The sequence below is a fragment of the Balaenoptera musculus genome, chromosome 1, assembly GCF_009873245.2.
Source record: "Balaenoptera musculus isolate JJ_BM4_2016_0621 chromosome 1, mBalMus1.pri.v3, whole genome shotgun sequence".
In the NCBI taxonomy this organism is placed as follows: Eukaryota; Metazoa; Chordata; class Mammalia; order Artiodactyla; family Balaenopteridae; genus Balaenoptera; species Balaenoptera musculus.
Window position 1 is genome coordinate 143,240,827 of NC_045785.1, and position 7,519 is coordinate 143,248,345.

Here is a 7,519-nt window from a genome sequence, read left to right on the forward strand (position 1 = left end):
CGTTGTGCAACAAAATTCAGATCTTTTTAAAAAGACGCATATACATGGATATGATAGCTTTTTGATTATATTTATTTTTGTAAGTAATGTTTTTTTCCCGGTATCAAAAATAATCCATGTTCAATACAGAAAACTTAGAATAAAACATTATCTAACACTAATAAATTAAATTTTACTGGTTATCCTTCCAGCCTTTTTCCACGTGAATACAAGTATTGTATAGGTATGTATGTATGCAGCATTAGGATTTCAATTTATAAAGACAAACTTATATCAAAAGTATCAAATGCCTTTTCCTTTCGGATTATTTTGTGAATAAGCTCATGAAAATAAATCTGTACATACAGTTTTGTTGCCTGATTTTCTTTTATTTTTTCATTTAACACTGTAGTGTGGGCATTTTGTGGTTACTTCCCATGAAAAAGCTGGAGGAATTTAAGGTAAAGAAAGGAATTTGATTGATCAGGGAGGGCTTTCTGGAGGAGGGGAGCATTAAGGCTGGGGGAGAAGGGAGTGCCGGTCCCGCAGCCACTTCATCTCCTGCCAGGCTGTTGGCTACCTCTCCCGCTGCTCTGGCCTCTGAGGCTTTTACAGGTGGCAGGCTGTGCTCAGTGTCTACCCAGGGCGCAAGACTAGGGGAAGTTCCCTGGGTTGTAGTGAAATGGGCCGGCCCAGCTGTTGAAAATTAAGCTTCCTGCCTCTTGTTTGCTGGCTAAAAATGTCTTCTTTTCAGGTTGTAAGATAATAATGCTCTGGTGGAGCACTAAAGGCAAATACTTATTTGTTGCCTATAATATGTTTCAAGATACACAAGGGAATTTACCAATACTCCTTAAAATAGGAGACAATTTCAAAAATTTCAAGCAATTAGTAACAAGTAGGAAGTAGGCCAGATTATAGAGTTTGAACTGTATCCTGGTGTTTGACAAATTGAGACCTTGGGTTCATAGGAGTCCTCTTTAATCTGTGATTTACATAAATTGATACATATCACTAATCACTTTAATAATCACACAGGCTGCAGACAAGCTGAGAGAGTTGTTATCAGATTGCTGGGGGTGGAGGTAGAAGTAGCATGTGTGACAGGTCATAGCAATTCACTTACTGTGAAAAACTCTAAACACACACACACATATACACACATACCTACACACACAACATATATTCCTACTACCTGGTTTGATTATAAAAACCAGTAATCTTGACGTAAATTCAGAAAGAACAGACCTTCTTGTTTTACAGTTGAAGAGAGATATTGAGTGATGGCTTCGGGCAACACAGCAGATTAGCAATGTCTGACTTCCCTTAAAGGCTTCCTGCGGGGTCCGGGGCTCTGACTGAGGCTGGAGTCCAGGAGCCTGTACAGGGTGGGTGAGTGGACAGAAGTGGTGTGTGGTTCCAGGCCAGGGGTGGCAAGTCTGAGTCCCAGTAATGGTAGTCTAAAGGGTCAAGTCTAAGAGCTTGGCGGAAGTTAGGATAGGGTGGAGGCAGATCCAGGAGGGATTCCCGAAACAACACTGCAGAAAGATTGAAGAGAGAGAGGGAGAGAGTGAGAACTTTTTTTACCAGGGACCAGCTGGCCAGTCTGTAAATATGGTCAGCTAGTTCTGACAAGTGCAGAATCATGCCTAGAGCTTGGGTGTTCTGACTCCTAGGTAACTTCTAAAAGCCACACAAAAAGTCAACACATTCTGCCAGCAGGACACTGTTCTGAGCATGTTCCAGAAGCACACGTCAAAAGCCAAAGGTCAGTGTGGTGGATGTGACGGCCACCACCCTGACCCCTGTCCAGGAAGAGAGGACTGATTCCCCGCCTGGAAGACCCCAGGCTGTCAGCTGCTTCCAGGCAATTGTCTCTGCTGAAGAAAACCTTTCCCAGATAGCCTGAATCCAATGACTCAAAGGAGAATAAAGGTATGGGCCCCTCTGACAACTTGGAGCTATTTTGAAAGGTCACCCCTGCTTCAGAGGACCATGTACGACTGGTTGGGGACTGCGTTGAGAATATCCCAGCTCCTTTCTGCTTCCTTCTCTTTTCTTTTGCAGGTGTTGGGCCCTGAAAGCTAATCACCATCTCAGAGTCTGTTTCCCAGGATCTGCTCTGGCTGACAGTCAACTTGTCTTCCAGGAGACTGGGGTTGTTACCGAACGCAAGTCTGTGTGCCTGACGCACAGCGAGGCCAAGCAATACAGAAACGTCAGAGCTTGGAGCAGAGAAAGGTTTATTACAGGGCCATGCAAGGAGACGGTGGCTCATGCCTTAAAAACCCCAAACTCTTAGAAGGCTTTCAGCAAATCCGTTTTATAGGAAAGGTGAGGGAGGGGTGTGGTTAGTTGTTGCAAACCTCTTGGTGTCACATCCTTTGTTCTTGCAGCTGTCCGCGGAGGAGGTCAGGTCACGGTCAGGTCATGAATTTCCTGTAAACCTCCATCCAAAACAAATGTTATTCTCTGTTCCGCAACTTTTTTTAATTAAAAAATTCTTTTTATTGAAGTATAGTTGATTTACAATGTTGTATTAATTTCTGCTGTACAGCAAAGTGATTCAGTTATACATACATATACATTGTTTTTTTAATATTCTTTTCTGTTATGGTTTCTCACACGATATTGAATATAGTTCTCTGTGCTATACAGTAGGACCTTGTTGTTTACTCATTCTATATATAAAAGCTTACATCTGCTGACTCCAACCTTCCACTCCATCTTTCCCCAACCCCCTCCCCCTTGGCAACCACCAATCTGTTCTCTATGTCTGTGATTCTGTTTCTGTTTCATAGATAGGTTCATTTGTGTCATATTTTAGATTCCACATATAAGTGATGTCATATGGTATTTGTCTTTCTCTGTCTGACTTGATTCACTTAGTATGATAATCTCTAGTTCCATCCATGTTGCTGCAAATGGCATTATTTCATTCTTTTTTATGGCTGAGTACTATTCCTTTGTATATATGTACCACATCTTCTTTACCCATTCATCTCTTGATGGACATTTAGGTTGTTTCCACGTCTTGGCTACTGTGAATAGTGCTGCTATGAACATAGGGGTATCTTTTTGAACTATAGTTTTGTCTGGATATACGCCCAGGAGTGGGATTGCTGGATCATATGGTAATTCTATTTTCAGTTTCCTGAGGAACCTCCGTACTATTTTTTATAGTGGCTGCTTCAACTTACATTCCCACCAACAGTGAAGGAGGGTTCCCTTTTCTCCACACCCTCTCCAGCATTTGTTATCTATAGACTTTTTAATGATGGCCATTCTGACTGGTGTGAGGTGGTACCTCAATGTAGTTTTGATTTGCATTTCTCTAATAATTAGCGATGTTGAGCATCTTTTCATGTGCCTCTTGGCCATCTGTATGTCTTCTTTGGTGAGATGTCTATTTAGGTCTTCTGCCCATTTTTCGATTGTTGTTTTTGTTGTTGTTGACTGTTCTACAACTTTTTATCTAAAGGTGTAATGCTCTTAAAGGTCATAGCCTTGAGAATAAGCAAAGAGACACCATTACCCCTCATTTTAGTTGTTCAGTGTCCCAAGGCTTGACTTTCTCCCTCTGAGGTCCAGGCCCTGGCTAAGAGGAGGGGTTCCCTGCACACGCCGGTTACCCTGCCCCAGAACGTTCTTCTAGCACCCATTCTGGGTCCTCTCGCCAGTGCGCGGACCTGGCTGAAGAGGCAGATCTCAGCTGGCGGTGCCCTGGGGGCCAGGTGCCCAGACCCCGCCCAGCCATCATCACTGAGGGAGCCAGGCGCCCAGGACCCAGCCAGCCCTGAGGCTCCTCAGGCCACCCAAAGAGGGCCAGGTCCCACGGACTGCGACCCAGGGTGACTGTCAATGCCAGGACCACTGCGATGCTGACTGTTGGCAGGGCAGTACTGCTAACCACCGGGCGCCAAGGGTCTCTTGCTAACAGTCTCGGGCTACCAGTCTCGCACTAATGGTCTCGCGCTAACTGGCTGTGCACCTGCTCCGCCTCTGTTAAAGGGTCACAATAGTTTGACAACATGGTGTGAAGGTCATTTTGCTCTGTGATAATATTATCAGCTCACTTTAAATTTTCAAAACTTTTCCTACAAGGCTTTGATCATCTCAACGACCTTGTGAGGTAGGTGGGACAGTGGTTCCCCCCCCCCCCCCCCCCATTTTACAGATTTGGAAACCAATGCTAACTGAGGGTTACTGACATGAACAAGAATCCATGACTATAAGTGGCAGAATAGGGACTTTGGACTCTTTTTTTTTTTTTTTAAATTAATTAATTAATTTATTTATGGCTGTGTTGGGTCTTCATTTCTGTGCGAGGGCTTTCTCTAGTTGTGGCAAGCGGGGGCCACTCTTCATCGCGGTGCGCGGGCCTCTCACTATCGCGGCCTCTCTTGTTGCGGAGCACAGGCTCCAGACGCGCAGGCTCAGTAATTGTGGCTCACGGGCCCAGTTGCTCCGTGGCATGTGGGATCTTCCCAGACCGGGGCTCGAACCCGTATCCCCTGCATTGGCAGGCAGATTCTCAACCACTGTGCCACCAGGGAAGCCCCGGGACTTTGAACTCTTTTGATTCCTGGTTTACTACCCTTATAAAATATATGAAAATGGGACTGTCCTAAAAAAAAAAAAAAGATGGGGATTTATGGGGACACCACAAGCAGGGAGGCAGGAGAATTGCTATAAGGATTTACTGAAGTACAAACAGTATGGCATAGATGTGTAACCATGGAAAATTGCAGCAGTGGCAATGTCAGCTGGGGGTGGGAACCTGGGCGGGGGGCGGTCCTCAGGGATGGTGGAGATGCGGGGAGAAGATCGTTGAGGATACTTCCCCCTCTCTGAGGTGAAAAGTGAAAGAGATCTGGTGACAGTTTCTGAGATTGGTAGCTCTAACCCCAAACTGAAAAGCAAATTTCCTGTGCAGGATTCTATGGTCCTACATGAATCACACCATTTCTGTCGGTCAATATGTTAGTCTTTTGATGACAAAGAATAATTCTCTTTTTTGGTCACTCAAAATACACATATACATTTTTATATTATATATATAATTGTATACCATATATATGTAATTTTCCCCCCACCAGTCACTTTTATGGCTATTTTCCTGCAAGCTCTCTTCCAAGCATCCAGTGTTGTAGCTGCATGGACCACTTCCAGCTTAGTCTCAGATTACAGGTATTTCTAACGTATTTCTGTGTGTTCGAAATGCACATTAGAGCACAGCGCGGCCAGCCCAAGTTTTCTCACGGTTTCCTCTCCTCCCGAAGCTGCCTTCCTTTTGGCCCCCGAGCCGCAAGTCACAGGCAAACAGGCAGTTTTCTTTCGGGATGTACCGCGCGCCGCCTGCCTGCTGGTCCAGCTCGGCCCTTCTCCTGCAACAGACCACATCGGGTACGAGCATGTTGAGAGCAAACACGCCGCTCTCTGGTGTCTGTGACCCGATGGGCGACCTCGGAGCGCGGGCATCCGCTACACTCCTATCAGGCAATTAGCTGATTGCTTGCAGCCCGAGCGGTGCGCGGGGACTGGACTGCCTGCCCGTCTCTACTGCAAATACAGGCACGTTCTCCGACTTTGATAGCTCCCTGGGTTCCTGTGAAAAACAACCACAGCCTTTCCGTAGCGTATTTCTCAAATACCGGCAGCAGGGGATCGCAGAATTACAGCAACAAATGTTACGAGGTGCTATTCCCAAATAGACAGGCGGAAAAAGAATCCAAATAGGACCATTAAATAATCATCCTCATTAAAACCAAACCAACCCAAACGCAATCGTTCTTAAAAGTGTATTAGAGGGAAAACACCAAAATGTTTTGAGAAGATTAATAATTTGTTCATTAATTTTATTGGATAATGACTCATCATTGGTCTTTCCAGAGTCGTGCATTTTTTAAACTAAAAGTGCCTTTTAGATTTCTCCCGTGCAATGTGCACATCAGGTGTGCAGAGAGCTTTTTAACATGCAAAAAGGAATCACAGTATTAGACAATGTGCTATTTTTCTATATCAAGGCAGCCTTTCCTAAAACATTAATCTGCTGCAAAAAGATGCTCCTAATTTAGAAGAAATTAGCGGCAGAGTCTACTCAACAAACACCTCTGCTAAAGCTTCATTAGTATGTATTTTCACATAATTCAATTAGCCAAAACACATACGCATGCTAGCAGCGCTGTTCCCTGCTCTGGGAGTGTCAGCAAGACTTTAAGCAGATCTGAAACAAAATTGCATAAATGGCATGTAAAGCTCTGTGCATACAAAGATACCTTCAGGGTTCTAATAAATTCATGAAACTTTTTAAAGTATGATTTCCTAGCAGGCAATCACTTTTAATTAACGGGATCACCTACAGCAACACATGTCCTTCAAAAACTTACATTATTTTTTCTTTTTGAATTTCAAAGTTTCTGTAGTAAAAGTTGAATAGCTGAGTAGCTTAACCTCAAAAGGATTCCAGGCTTTTATGACAGTTATAAATCACTGTGGTGCCTTCTTTATAAGAAGAAAAGATTCTTAACACAACAGAGAAAGAAGGAAATCTCTTTTTAGTCATAGCTAGAAGCAAGCATTTTCTCCAAAGGTCAAAAAACTTTTCCTCAGTTAAAGAATAATTTTAAGGACATTGCAGCTACTTGTACAAGTAATCTCTTATAATTTACTTTATGAATTAAACATTCAATTTCCAGGATTGTGGTTTGACATGGGATGGACTCACCTCTTTCCGGAGCTGGCTTTGTACAGTTTTTCCTCTTTAGTTTTTAGTAAACAAGGGCCCTGGCTGAATGTAGGGTCTTATTTAATGAGCCCTCCTCCGTGAGGGAAATGAGACTCTGTATACTTGCCAAAGGATTCAGTTGAGTGGTTCTTGCTATTTCCTTTTCAGGCTTTTGTTTGAAAGACAGGCACATGCTCACAGGATGTCTAGGGCTAATGGTAAGGTTGCAGAAATCTGAAAGAGACCTTGACAATTGAGTTGAGGGAAGAGTAAGGGACACCAAAGAAAAATCTGTTCACCTTCCCTCCCCTGTCCTTAAGGAACCTGGGCAGTTGCTAAGGAAGGGTAGATGACCGGCTCCAGTAGCACCACCTGGTGAGGGATCTCCCCCTCCCCACTTCCTGTATCCCAGACCCAACACCCCCTCTCCCAATGCTCTTCTTCTCTTTCCTAGGAGACTCCTTTTACTCTGTGATTTCCCCAAATGTGAGAGGATAAACAGGTGGGAATTGGGGGCATGGAGAATCCAGATGATGTCTTCTGCCCTTCTGCCAAAGCGGATAACATACCTGCAGGGTGGAGATTGCACGGTCAGGACCATAGGGGAGAGGAGTGGGAGAGAAGCCTTTGCAGGCAGATGCAGCAAAATACCCAAGCTCTTCTCTCCACTGCAAGGCCCTTCCTGAAGCCAGCCAACATCATTTCTCACCTGGGGCACTGCAGAAGCTTCCCTGCTGGTCCTTCTGCCTCTGGTATTGCTCCTCTCAAACCCATTCTCCACGTAGAGTTCATTTGTTGGCTTTTTGAGGAATT